This window comes from Physeter macrocephalus, chromosome 8 (assembly GCF_002837175.3).
Source record: "Physeter macrocephalus isolate SW-GA chromosome 8, ASM283717v5, whole genome shotgun sequence".
Taxonomy (NCBI): domain Eukaryota; kingdom Metazoa; phylum Chordata; class Mammalia; order Artiodactyla; family Physeteridae; genus Physeter; species Physeter macrocephalus.
In genome coordinates, this window is record NC_041221.1 from 91,042,810 (window position 1) to 91,057,207 (window position 14,398).

Consider the following 14,398-nt stretch of genomic DNA (forward strand, 5'->3'; position numbering starts at 1 on the left):
TCCCTATTCTTTTGTCTCTGTTTTTTCTTTTTTCTTTTGCCCTACCTGGGTACGTGGGGAGTTTCTTTCCTTTTCAGAGGTCTGAGGTCTTCTGCCAGCGTTCAGTAGGTGTTCTGTAGGAGTTGTTCCACGTGTAGATGTATTTCTGATGTATTTGTGGGGAGGAAGGTGATCTCCACGTCTTACTCCTCCACCATCTTGAAGGTCTCCCAGTATGATACATTTTTGAATCAACTGTATTCAGTGATAATTTACATTAAATTGCACTTATTTTTGTTGTACAATTTGAAAGTTGTGACAAATATATTCTCCTTGTAACCTACACCAAATATAGATCTATGGTCCTTGACTTTGACCCTTACTTCATGCCTTATATAAAAATTAGTTCAAAATGAACAAAAAGTCACAGGCTAAAAGTAGAAAACATCCAGAAAAAAAAATAGAAGAAAATCATTGTGATCTTGTGTTACATAAAGATTTCCTAGGGAGAAACAAACAATACTGTTAAGGAAAACATTAAAAATTGGACTTAATCAAATTAAAACTTTTGCTCTTCAAAAGTTACCACTGAGAAAATGAAAAGTTAGAAAAAATATTTGCAATATGTATATCTGACAAAAGACTGGTATTCAGAAAATATAAAGAGCTTTTATAACTCAATAATAGAACAAATAACCTAACTAAAAATGAGCAAAAAATTGAAAAAGACACTTTATAAAATGAAGGCACATAATCTGAAGAGATACTTAACATCATCAGAAATCAGAGAAATGCAAATTAAATCCATAATGTGATACTATTGCACATCCACTAGAGTGGATAAAGTTAAAAAAACTAACCACGGTAAGTGTGGGAGAGGACGTAGAACAACAAAAACTCTCATAGGTGGCTGGTGGAAGTGTAAAATTGTATAGCAACTTTGGAAAAGTTTTGGTGTTTCTTAGAAAGTTAGATATACTCTTACTATGTGACCCTATGAGTTTTCTCCTAGGTGTTAGAAAAGAAAAAGTATATCCACACAAAGACTTGTACGCAAATATTCACAGTAACTTTATTGACAATAGCCAGAAAGTAGAAATGATCCCAATGTTCAATAAAACAGCTTCTGAGTATAAAGTAATCAATAAATAGTATGACTTCCCCTTCTTCATTTCTAATTATTCTGTGGTCATAAAATCAGACAAAATCATGAATTATTCAACTAGATGTTATTTTATTGTCTTTAGGAATTGTATTATTTGATCAGACAGGAATGGAGAAAAAACCCACAATATTCCATCAAATTCAATAGTCTTTAGATTTCGAGTGGGAGATATTTAAATATCAGATAAGTGAAGTAATGTGATATAAAATCAATCAATGTAGCAACCCAGACAGGTTTCGTAGACCTCTGTTATAGATGAACTACAACATTCAGTGACTGTAAGGGATATGAGCTAAAAAACTTCTTTTTGTTTTTTTAAAAAATAACTTAGCTCCTTTTATGGACTATAACTAGGACTCAGTATGTTTCGTCATTTTCAGCAAAAGGAAGGAAATCAGCATACTAGACCAACTCTCTGGGTATGATGCAACCTCAACAATTAAGAAGGTAAGCCTTCAGTTTGTTTGAAATAGCATAATTGTTTCCTTGGTGGGTAAGCATCTGTATCAGTGTACTATTGGCGCTGTGACAAGTTTCTACAAAGTCAGTTGCTGAAAACAACATGAATTTATTATCTTATAGTTTTAGAAGTCAGAAGTTCAAGGTAAGTTTCATTGGGCTAAAAACAAAGTGTTGATAGGATTAAATTCCTCCTGGAAGTTCCAGGGGAGAATCCCTTTCCTTACCTTTTCCAGCCTCTAGAGGCTGCCAGCATTTCTTGACTTGTGGTCCCCTTCCATGTTCAAAGCCAGTCATCTCATCACTGTAACCTCTGCTTCAGTAATCACGTCTCCTTCTCTGATTCTCCCACTTCTGTCTTTCCCTTCTAAGCACACTTGTGATAAAATTGGGCCCACCTGGTTAATCCAGAATAATCTTCTAGCTCAAAGCCTTAATTTAATCATACCTGCAAAGTTTCTTTGCCATGTAGGGTTATATATTCATAGGGTCCAGAGATTAGGATGTGGCCATCTTTGGAGACCATTATGTTACTTATTACAGCATCTTTTAACCATGGAAAAATTTATATGTAGTTAAGGAGAAAAATGTTCAAGAAAATCATATATTATTTATGTATTTTTGTGTGTTGAGAAATCTAAGCATATTTGGTACTTCAGTTACTTGAAATATTTAATAGATTTTTGCCTTTTAGAGTAGTAAGTCAGTCTTACACATCCAATTTAAAATGTGCTATTGAGTAATTGATTTAAATTTGTGTCTTTAAATTGAAATCTCACCAATTTATAAATAATATCAGAACATTTAGTAGAATATAACATAAGCCATATTGGATTTTAAAGAATTACTTATATACCTGGGAAAATTTATTCAGCCAGAGAATTAAAGTATTTAAAGGGTAATAAGATATATTTATGAATTCAGTTTAAGTGACTAATGAAGTTAAATTAACAAAATTTATAAATGGGAACACATATTAATTAAAGCCTTCCTTAAAATGGATCACTAAAATTTGCTACACTTAAATGCAGTCATGATATTTGTAAGTTAGGCTTATAAGTTTAAGGAAAAATTTGGTTTTAAAATATGTAACTTTAGTAATTAAAGCATATTTTTAAAAGGGAAGATTCTTAATAATCCTTGTGTGGTATGTGCGTGTGTATGTATAAATAAAAGCCATCTGAACATCAAAATGATATTTTCTCTACCTATAGGCTGACATTTCTCATAATGTTTTGCACTCTCTTGCTAAAGATTATTTCCAGAATAATTTTGAGGGTCTTATAGCAAAGTGAGATCCGTATTGTATAGTTGGGTAATTAGAACCATTAGGTTTCCAAGAAATATTAAAAAGAGACAGGGGAATGAGTTAATCAGAGGTCCTCTATTCTTGGTAAAAAATATGTAAACTATTAATTCTTTGAATAAGAAATGAAATGTATGTTCATTATCATTACAGTTGGGGATAAGGTAGAGGATCATATCAATGGCACTGTGTAAATTTGCCGGTTTTCATAATACATACTGAAAAACAAAAGAAAATTTCTTAAAACTAACTTCTCCATCTGAAACATTAGGTCAGTGAAGATTTTTTTAAAAGTGGGAATAAAATAATAAAAGTATTTGTTGGAAAAAATGCCATCCTTTGCAGTTTGTTTAAATAAAGTATAATTATTCAGTATGACTTAATTTCCCAAGGTAATTTCATCTGAATTTATGCCACTACAATTAAATATTTCCTAGTGCCTGAGTACTAATATATAGTCTATAATGATCCCATAGTAGTTGCTCAAGACATAATTTCCTTTGGGGGTCAAACCCTCCTTTGACTTTTTAGTCATTCATTCCTTTATTCATTCATTCATTCAATTATTTGTTCACTATTGACCTATTGTGAATTAAATATTTTGATGAATGCTAATGAAACAAAGATAAAAAAGACATGGTCTCTGGTCTTTATGTCCCTGTGTTTTCATCAAAGCACCAGGAAGTAGGAAAAGGAACCAAAATGATACTTGGTAAATACAGGTGGATAGGATTACTAAAAAAATATAAAAATACGAAGATGACACCAAGTAATAACAACATCTGCATTTATATATATCAATAAGGTCAACAGAGATAGCAATAGATAGCTTGTTTAGTTTTTGGTGTATAAAAACAAAATGATTCTCTTGAACATTGTCTTGGCTAACAATTATTTTTTGTTCTCATGCTTTAAAGCCGTATTTGGTTTTTCAGAAGCTCCTTTAAAATTTATTTATGCTGAATGCTTATATTATTGTACCTTCGTCTATTTGCCCTCTAACCTCCCATGTCCCCAGAAGAGCATCAACAAAATAAACCTAGAAAAAGAGCAGGTAGGCAATATCCCTTATCTGGACTTACTTTCATTTAGGAAATTGTAGCCAGGTCATTACATTCTGTTTCAGAATTTCTTACAAAGATACATTCATTGTGTAAAATTGTTGCTTCATGATTTTGAACCTAAGACAAAAAGCAGCTTTCAATTCTTGATTATAGCTTCTCAAAATGTACAGTATAATTAATGTTGAAGGAACAATTATATTCCAAGTCCTTGTTTCACATCCATTCAAACTTTCTCTTGGTTTTCACTTTGGGAATTTTGGTCACATTTTTAGAACAAAGGTGAATTTTGTGGGAGATAGTGAGAAATAAAGGGCAGGGGTATTATAATTGCTATTAATGCACATGAGAATATTTCACACACATTATATTATGTTTGCATTTTGAATGGCTGAAGAGTCTCACTCCTTGATGTTCAACTATTCAGGGAGACATTCTCTGTTTATGTGAATAATTGTCCTCCACCCCAACCCGTCTTTCTGTGTCAGTGCACACAGTTATTTCCTATCACACATTATTTGTTCACTTACTTAGTCTGGGTCCTTCTACTTGGAAAATTAGCTCCATGAAGCAGTGGCCTCTTCTGCTCTGACACATAACAAACATTCAAAATATATATGTTGAATGAGTAAATGGTTGAACAAATAAACAAATCACTCCATTTCCAAACTAAAAAAAATTAAGGTGGTACAATTTGAGGTATCTGATAATGGTTTAAAAAAATTATCAACCACAGGCAGGCCGAATATTTTTCTCATTTTTTTGTTTGTTTCTCAAAGATTTTTGGCAAAGGTTCTTTTGGAATAATCTGAAAATTAATGACTGTTTTCCATACTTTATCTGCAGAAGGCTTGCATTTCAAGTCTTGCAAATTGTTTTTTAGTTGCTTTCTCCAGTGTTAAATGGTATATGCAGGTTTAAACACGGCATTTGTCCTGACCAACCATCCCGTGATAATTTAAGTTCTTTGAGAGCTAGAAGTCGATCTGTTATTCATTGCCATGTTTCAGCTCCACAACAATGTATGGCACATAGTAGGTACTCAATAAATACTTGTTTGAATTACTAAGCAATAGTTATATGGGTGCAATGAGGCAGTCATCATGACATGGAAGCCAGGACTAGATGGTATACTGGAATACTCTTAGGAGAACAGACCCTAGACAGGGAAAATAAGACTTGAGGATTATTTAATTACCAAGTTCAGGAAGAATTGGGATGGCAAAAATCCAGGTAGATAAGTAAAGAAGTGAAAGTTAGACTGACAGTTGTGGTCAAGAGAGTAAAATTTAAATTCCAAGAGATAAGTCTGATCTAGGAACCTGCAACTAGAGAACAGTAATATGAACTTGACTCTAAAATATCATCTGTTTTAGTGAGCAACCCTTACATCTTTACATGCTGAGGTCATGGGTATTTAAGTTGACATGTCTATAGATAAAAATGAGGGATCTGGTCAAGAGCAGGTGAAAGAGTTATTCTTGAAGCTGGATTTTAACACAGCAACTCTGTGTCAAGATGACCAAAGATTGGCTGGGGCAGATTAGGTTTAAAAAAAAATACTGGGTTGTTTCTGACTTTTACACACTTATATTAATACCACTTATGATTTTTTGTATGTTGTATTTCCTTGTAGTGAATAATTGTTAAACATGATCATTAAACCACTTAGAATTAACAAAATAATCTCAGGACAATAAAAATGCATGTTATACTGCCTGAGTAGTTTTCTTGTCCCGAAAAGAGAGAGAGATGGAAAAGATGGATTGCATCATGAGGGACGTGGAGACCGCAGACAAGAAGAATGACTGGTTGCCCAGCTGAGGTGGACATAGTATCAAGAGAATGGTGACTGAGGCTGTCACTGTGGTTTCCTGCTCATACCTCCTCTGTCTACCCAAGAAGTCACCTGCAGACAGTTTCTATACATCCTTAAGGCTTCTGGAATCTTTCTACCTAAAGGCATTTTCTCAGCTAAGGAGCATGCTCAGCCTGGGCATGGGGCAGGAGGGAAGTGCCAGGGAGTTAAGAATGAAGAATAGAAGTTCACAGACAAATATCTCCCATTCTTCTCTCTTCAGTGGGACAGTTCTGTGGCATGTTTTACATTGTTTGTGATGATACGCTGCAGGATTGAGCCTCAGTGTCCCATGGTAACTATTTATCAACACACCCTTTATTGGCCTTCTTCCTTTCCCTGTCTCATTCCCTCACTCTCTAACTGTGCTTCCTGAGATTATATGCCAAATAAACTACTTGCATCCCAACCCTCATCCTAAAGTCTGCCTTGGGGGAACTAAAACTAAATATCAATAGTAATCACTTAATGGGAAAAACATAACTATGTTGAACTGTCTTCTAGACACCAGCATATTCTTAATCTTCTAATAACTCAGGCTTATTTCTTATTGATTATGAACTATATCTGAGCATCCTTCCAAATGCTGATGCTATGCCTAAGAGATTACCCATTAAAATTATGATCACTGAAGACTTATCAATCTATCAAGACTTATGTGCCAAGTTAGAATGTTCAGTATTAAGGAATACTATTCATTTTTAAAGAGCTAACATTATGCTTTGTGATGTGAATTAGATGAAATTTAGGCATGCAGAATTTAATCAATCTTTTTTTTTTTTAAACTAGATTACCAGTTTATTATAAAAGGAAACACCTCAGGAACAGCCAGATGGAAGAGATGCACAGGGCAGGTATGTGGGAAGGGGTGCAGAGCTTCCATGCCTTCTAATCAATCTTTATATACATTTCTAGATAATAAATTGCTTGTAAGAGATTGACATTTACTTAGATTTTATACAGCTTTGACTTAATTATAAATATGTAACGATTTGTAACCACACAAAATTTAACTTTCGTGTAGTCTTCCTTTACAAATTGGTTCTGAAATAAACATTCACTTAAGTAGATTATGAAGCTAGATTAGGTAAATTTTTAAAAAAACAAAATATTAAAAAAATTCCAAAACATGACTAATGGATTTTCCTTTTTCAATGTGTTTTCCATGATTTTCTTGTAATTTCCCTCAAAAGTAATAATACATAAATTTCTTACTTTGTTTCTCTTTTAAAATATAACTGTTTTGCAATAATGGGGACAAAAGTTCTTATCTGTGAAATGGACAAATTGGAAATTATAACAAATGTGAACAAATTTCCAAAATATTTGAAGTCAAGTGTTGTAGATAGTAATTTGTAAAATTTTCAAGTTCAAGGGCTCCTTCCAATTTAAAAGAGAAAAAGCAGTTTTAGGTTTTGGTTGGTAGGGCAGGTGGTAAAATCTACTATAAATTTAGTAACTTATTTAAAAATATTAAAAAAACTTTTGCAAGACATTGATTATTTTAGCCCCTAGAGACTACTTTAAAAAAATTGTACTTGGCAATAACTTCCAGTGGTGTATGGGCCACAGATTGGGAAATGCTACTCTAATCTGATGGTTCTAAAATGTACAACATATCAGAATTGCTTGGGGAGATTATAAAATGTATAGAGTTTTTGTTCTACCCTAGACACATTGAAATTATAGTCTCTGCTTGTGGAGCCCTAATACATATATATTAACCATTTTAGGTTAACCAGGAGATCTAGTACTGGTATTCAGACTAGCAATTTGTACCCACTAGAGAACTTTTGGGCTTTTGCTAATATATAAATACCCTTTCTCTCCATCCTGTTTTTCCCATACACCAACTTCCTGGTCCTAAACCATTCGCAAATTCCCTTGGGATATTATTCCACAATTAAATGGAAAATATCATCTATCACAATTTCCTTTAACCAATTTCACATCACAGTCATGCCCAAGTTGTAATAGTCAGTGGATTCTAGACCTCCAAGTTTCTGGTTTCAAGTACTGTGATCATACTATTTCACCAGAGCTTAAGGCAGCTAAAGATGTATAGGAGATGTGTTTTAGCCTATTCCTTTGAGGTTTTCTCTGAGAAGAAAGAATTTTGTTTCTTTTAGAGGTAGCCTGGAGCTCAGGAAAGAAGTCTGGCTACAAATACAGATGGGGGAATCATCAATATCTGGCTCAAACTGTGGATAGGTAAAGCTCACGAAGGATTAAAAGAATAGTGAATCAAGAGCAAAGTACTGAGAAATCTTGGGGGGAATTTCAACATTTAAGCAGTGAGCAGAAGTAGAGGATACAGAAAAGTAATTTCTTTATTTCTGAATATTTGGATATTTACTAGATTTTATTTTTAATTAAAATGTTTTTATTTTTTAAAATGTTATACAATTTTTAAAGGTTACTTTCCATTTACAGGTATTAAAAAATAGCAGCTCTATTCCCTGTGTTGTGCAATACATCCTTGAGCCTATCTTTGATCACACCTGGTAGTTTGTACCTCCCACTCCCCCACCTCTATGTTGCCCTCCCCCACTGATAACTACTAGTTTGTTCTCTATATTTGTGAGTCTGCTTCTTTTTTGTTATATTCCGTAGTTTGTTGTATTTTTTGGATTCCACATATTAGTGATTACGTACAGTATTTGTCTTTCTCTGTCTGGCTTATTTCACTTAGCATAATGGCCTCCAAGCCCACTTGTGTTGTTACAAACGGCAAAATTTCATTCTTTTTTATGGCTCAATAGGATTCCATTGTATGTATGTATACCACATCTTCTTTATCCATTCATCTGTTGATGGACAGTTAGGTTGCTTCCATATTTTGACAAGTATAAATAATGCTGCTGTGAACACTGGGGTGCATGTATCTTTTCAAATTTGTTTTAAAATTTAAAACATATTCTCAGTGATTTTAATACTTTAAAATGAGTCATGTTTTTTCTGCAGCACAGTCAATCTTGGTAAATGCTACATATGATTTGGAAAGAATGTATATTCAGTTGTTTTCTGCTGCATGCCAATTAGGTCAAGTTATTAATCTTTTTGTGTTTGCTGATGAAAAAATTCTCTATTTTGGTCTGAAAATATTTTAATTTTAACTTCTCTGTTGCTGGATATTTTTGTAGTGTATAAAATTTTGGTTAACAGTTATCTTCTGTCAGCATGTTAGAGCCTTTTATTGTTTTCTGGCTTCCATAGTGTCTGTTGGAAAATCAACAGAGCATGTCTCAGATACTCAAATTCTTCCTGCCTTGGTTGATGTCCTGTACCTTTAATCAGCTATGATTTCAATATTTCTCTACAGTTGGGTGGGGGTATTGGCAGGAGATTGGTTGGCTAACTCTAAGCTGCTCTATCATAACTAGAAGTGGGACTATATTTTTGTTATCACCATAGTCAGCAAATTTATAGTATTCCCTTCATGTATAGGAATTGAAAAGGGAGCTCAGTGTAAGTGGTTTGGGAAGAGAAACATGATGGAGTTGACTGATTTGAAGTCAGTTCTATGCTGTAATTTCCCGAGACTTTGTTGGCAACTATATACATGCTGGGGAGGGTAGTCTTCAGGAAAATATGGGTTCCCCTGTGAGAAATGATATATTGAGAGTCTGAATAATCTTGAGGATGTGCTAAAGACGCATCAATTTTTGTATGAGAAAAGTTATATATCACAATGAAGTATTCTACCTCTGAAATAAAGTTATGGTTCAAAATAAACTAAAATATGGAATGATTTTAATCACTTGGAGGAATGCAAGAACAGGGCATTTATTTGTCATTGATGCTAGGAATATTCTTCAAGGTGTTGAGAAACCTGATATTTCACACATAGAGAAGAATTATAATGTTCACATACCATGTGGCCTTACAGTGAAGAAAGCTAATGTTAAGTACATATAGTTCGTTGGTTTTGAATTTTTATAATCAGCCTATAATGAAAGCATGATGAAAGCCCATCATGGTTTAAAAATTCATTTAAATACAAACAACATGGACAGTGTAAAAGTCAAAAGTGAACGTATAACTTGCAGAAGGAGGAAAATAGAGAGGGAATGTGGGGAAGGAAGGATTTATGTACTACATCATCATTTTACATAGAAAAGACTCAAATGATACTGGAATTTAAAAAAAGTCTAAATGCATTATTAAATTTACCAAGTTACCTAACCAAAATTTTTAAAATAATAATTTGTCTATCAGATATTGCAGGATAAGAGGAGGAGGAATGGAGACATTGCAAGTGCATTCGATCCTTCTATTTTATAACAGGAATTCATTAGATATTACGTGAAGTTATAAAATATGAATGGCATAAGCATATTATCTAAAGTCACACAGTAGCTGTATGAGGAATTCAAACCAAAAATAATTGAGAGAGGTTTACTCTGCTGGGTGAGGTGAGATGAATAAGGAATAAGGAAGGATAAATTTGGGTCTCTACATAAATTCTGATTATTTTATCACCTTGTGCTTATGTCACTTTAATAACAATTTAAAAGTGTCTATAAAAATATCATCTGAAGATACCACAGCTTTCTCATGTGATAACTTCAATAAAGCAAGCTAAAACTCCTTTTTAAGATCAAGCTTGAGCCAAAAGGATTCTGGGATTGGAGTGAAGAGGAGACTTAAGGAGGGACAAGATTCTTTATGTCTCTGATGGAACATGTGAAATGAGAGTGAGAATACAATAGAGAGGGTAAGAGACTGCTAGCGAGAGAAGGTGATAAACTAACTTGATGAATAAATACATGAAGTAAAGATTTAATTCCTTTTAACATCTTTGGGTTGTTAAGACTGTTTCTTTGAATGAGATTCAGCAGAGTCGAGATTACAAAGAACCACTGGTTATATTTTGAATACACATAAGATTTTGTTATGAATTTATTTTTTCTCAATTTATTTTTCTTAACATTTCTCCTTACATTCACATTATCATTATTTTTATCAAATGATTCTTCTTCTCTCTAAACTCTATTATTTTCTGAAATTTCCATTCTATCTGAGTTCATATTGAATTCCCATGCCAAGTGTATTTTAGTAAAATACCTCTTTTATTATAGTAATTCCTTGTGCAGGAATTCAAAATGACTTTGTACAGTGTAATGCATTCAGAAAAGCATTGCCATATAATTTATTACTAATAATGAGTTACACTGAGACAATAGGCATGAAGTGGGGGATGTCTTGGACAACGTGAGATATATATGGTCACCCTTGCTTTTAATCTATGATTATCTGCAGGATTTTCTTTATCAACGACTTTTCTCCTAGCTTGGAATTCATCCCTACCATCTTCTCTCTCTCTCTCTCTCTCTCTCTCTCTCTCTCTCTCTCTCTCAGTCCATCCTAATTTTCCGGAATAAGAAATCCTCCCTAATGCTTTCCTAACTGTTTGGTTCACACCTCCTCTCTTAAAAATTTAGTCCCTGTTGCATCACATAGTACTTCATTAAAGAAGTCTTATATTGCTTTCCCACTGTTCTACAGAAACGATTCCTGCTTTCTCAGAATCATAAACTCCTTGACAACAGAGGTTGTTAAATCCTTGTGTCAGTCAAGGCACCAGAAAGAAATAGTCAGCCACTCATACTGGGAAATGTAAGATTTTCATGAAGGGGTTCTTTGCACAGGTGTGGGCAACAAACTCAAAGGGATGGCACTGCATCCTGGGGCTATAACAAAAGGGGAATGTATTGCAAGTACCCTGGCCTGAGGGGGCAAGTAGAGAGAGCTGTTCTCAGAGCCCAGACAGTAGCTGTGACTGGCAGAGAGACGCAGCTACTTGGAGAGAGGCCAGAGTAATAAGTACCCGGATCTTATTCTTCTACCTCTGTGATGCTATTCCCCCCCATCCCCTCAAATATTAGTTCCTACATGGATTGATCAACCAGCCAATTCTATCATCCTGGTATCACAGTGAGGGTTACTGCTCTCCCCACAGCCCTCAAATGAAGCATCAGGAATTGTTCTCAGCCATCCATGTCCTTTCATCTGTCAGTTCTTTTCCATTTTCGGGAGGGGTTTTTATAACATTTTTCACATCACAAAGCAGAATATAGGACTCAGAGTAGATAATCCATAAATAGGTGTTGACAGATTGTTGATCTGATATCAAGTTTTGACATTTAATGATTTTTAAATGTTAATTGGTATTTTTCTTTTGCTCATTTTCTGCAAAAACAAACAAAAATACTACATAATTTCCCAGGTCTCACAATTAATATTTTATTACTAAAGGTAAAAGAATAAATCCACTTTTAGAGTTATTTATTTCTTGTTTCCCCTCACTGTTGATTGGTCTATTTGAAAAAAACAAAAGCTCAGTGTTAGCATACACTATAGAGTTTACAAATCACTTTAATATATATCATCTTTTTGCCTCTTCAGCCCTTATTTTTGAGTTCACTATAAACAATTTTCTTTAGCCATGTTTCATATCATTTTTAAACTCTTCTTTTTTCTACCCTGGTTTAATTTCTGTTGATGATAAATACTAGACTAATGTCTTACAGATTTCACTCCTTTCTTCATTAGCTCCACAGATTTTTCTTGGCCTCAGGAAAGGTGTGGAAGCTTTTTGAAAGATGCATTTTTAAAGATGCAGATTTCTACTCTTATACACTGGAAATAGTGTATTTCATATCCATTTACATTTGCCCTGTAACTACAATATTGAATTTCTTTAATGTTTTAGCAATGAATTGGTCTATAAGCAAACTCTTTGCTGTACTGAATTTCAGTACAGCAGTTTCTACTAACTATATATTTTTTTCTTTTTGCAAGAATATTTGTCTCCTTTTTGTTTTCTCAAGTATGGATTGATCTTGCCTTTATTGCAACCTGAGAAACATTTGTATTTTCAGTATCCCCTGGTGCTATTAGAAGACCAACTCCAGTGCAGTATCTACTATGATTTAATCCTTGTCATTACCATTTCCACAGACTTCCCTATTTCACCATGATTCTTTCCTGCCTCCAAATTTGCTCACTTGTATGGTTTGGTCCCATTCTTTGAGTTTTAATCAAATGGTTTCCCACTAATTCTTGGTGTATCACATCTGAATGTCATTGAGTGCTAAATTTCCGCCCACCCCCAGTTTTCTCCTTCCATTTCTTTCATTCTTTTACAGATTATGAGAAAATGCTCACTTCTGGCTTCAGTTTCCCCACTTAACCAATAACCTCTTCACAGATTTTTCTTGGCCTCTAGGAAGGTGTGGAAGCTTTTTGAAAGATGTATTTTTAAATTCATTCTATATACTTTTAATTCATTTTGCTTTTTCTTGTGTCACTTTTTATTTAGTCATTTTATGGTTAATACCTGTGAAAGTCAATGCTGGCTACATCTGATGAAAAATTTTTGCTCACAAAGAAGGCCATGAAGATTTATTCTCTTCTGCTCTTGCATCACGTACATGAGGTTAGCACGCTGCTTTATCCCAGTCTGAAGTAACAGACTTGATATAGCCTGATGCTTGTTCATTTTAAACAGGTATTCTACTTAATAGCAAGGTTGAGAAACTCCTGCCAAGTCTAATAGGCATTCATGCTTTCAGGTAAATAGAGCTCAAAGCTTCACAGCCCAGAGCAGCATGAGTTGAGTCAACTAAATTTTTTATTATAGTCATTTAGAAATTCATTTAAATATTGCTCATCAGCATCCATTGATCTCAACATTTTTCATACAGTCTGAGAGGCTGGTATATATGCAGCCCTAATGTGTTAGACTCTATCAGATTGTTTATGCAAAATTTCTTGGTACAATGTGTTGATTTCATTTTATGGTTTGTTTTAGGCTGTAGCAGTACTGAAGTAAATTCCATTTCAACTTAGACTGATGTGTCTTGTTTAGTTCTAGTTACTTGGAGTTCATTGGTGTAATGAATTTCTCCTTTAGTGATCCACAAGTTAATCCTTTTGAAGTAAATAAGTTTATATGCATAATAATACAAATACACATTTCTGTTATTTCTGGCTCAGTACATTCTTGCAGAAAGAAATGGTTTTGCTGCTTAATGAATGAAAATCATTGCTTAGAACTAGGAATATGGTAAATGTTCCTCTGCACTGAGTGAATGAAGTTAAAAATATTAAGCTTCGGCTTAATCTGGCATATTTATATTTTATAATACAGATGAATTTTGGGATGTATCATGTCTTTCATTGCTCAAAAATGTTATATTTTCTATGACTTATCCTATGAAAGGTTGTGAGAAATCTTACGAGGAGTATGTGACTATTTGACATGTGTATAATTGATATAGTATTCTTGTCCACCCAGAAATAATAGAAGATTCATCCTGTTAAACCCTCATGGCTTGACATAAACTTCAGTGTTTCAAAGAAGCATCTATCAAAGAAAACATAGGAACACCTGTTAGAACTTTGGCACTCTCTGCCCTTGTACTATGATGCATGTTGAAGGTGGTAGGACAGATAATGAGAAAATGCTTCTTTCTGTTTCAGTTTCCCCACTTAACCAATAACCTCTTCATTAGCTCATACCCATTCTAAAGCCCTCTGGCCCTCTTTATGGAGTTATGGAGACA

The 14,398-nt window shown here is 33.9% G+C and overlaps 1 long non-coding RNA gene across 1 annotated transcript in view; it reads left to right on the plus strand.

Moving 5' to 3' along the window:
- The first annotated feature begins 6,070 nt into the window (after positions 1 to 6,070).
- Positions 6,071 to 14,398, plus strand: part of LOC129392336 (uncharacterized) — a 59,567-nt gene continuing 51,239 nt past the window's right edge. The window contains exons 1-2 of the long non-coding RNA XR_008618077.1: positions 6,071 to 6,123; positions 6,618 to 6,682. This is a non-coding gene — a long non-coding RNA (uncharacterized lncRNA). The remainder of the gene's footprint in view (positions 6,124 to 6,617; positions 6,683 to 14,398) is intronic.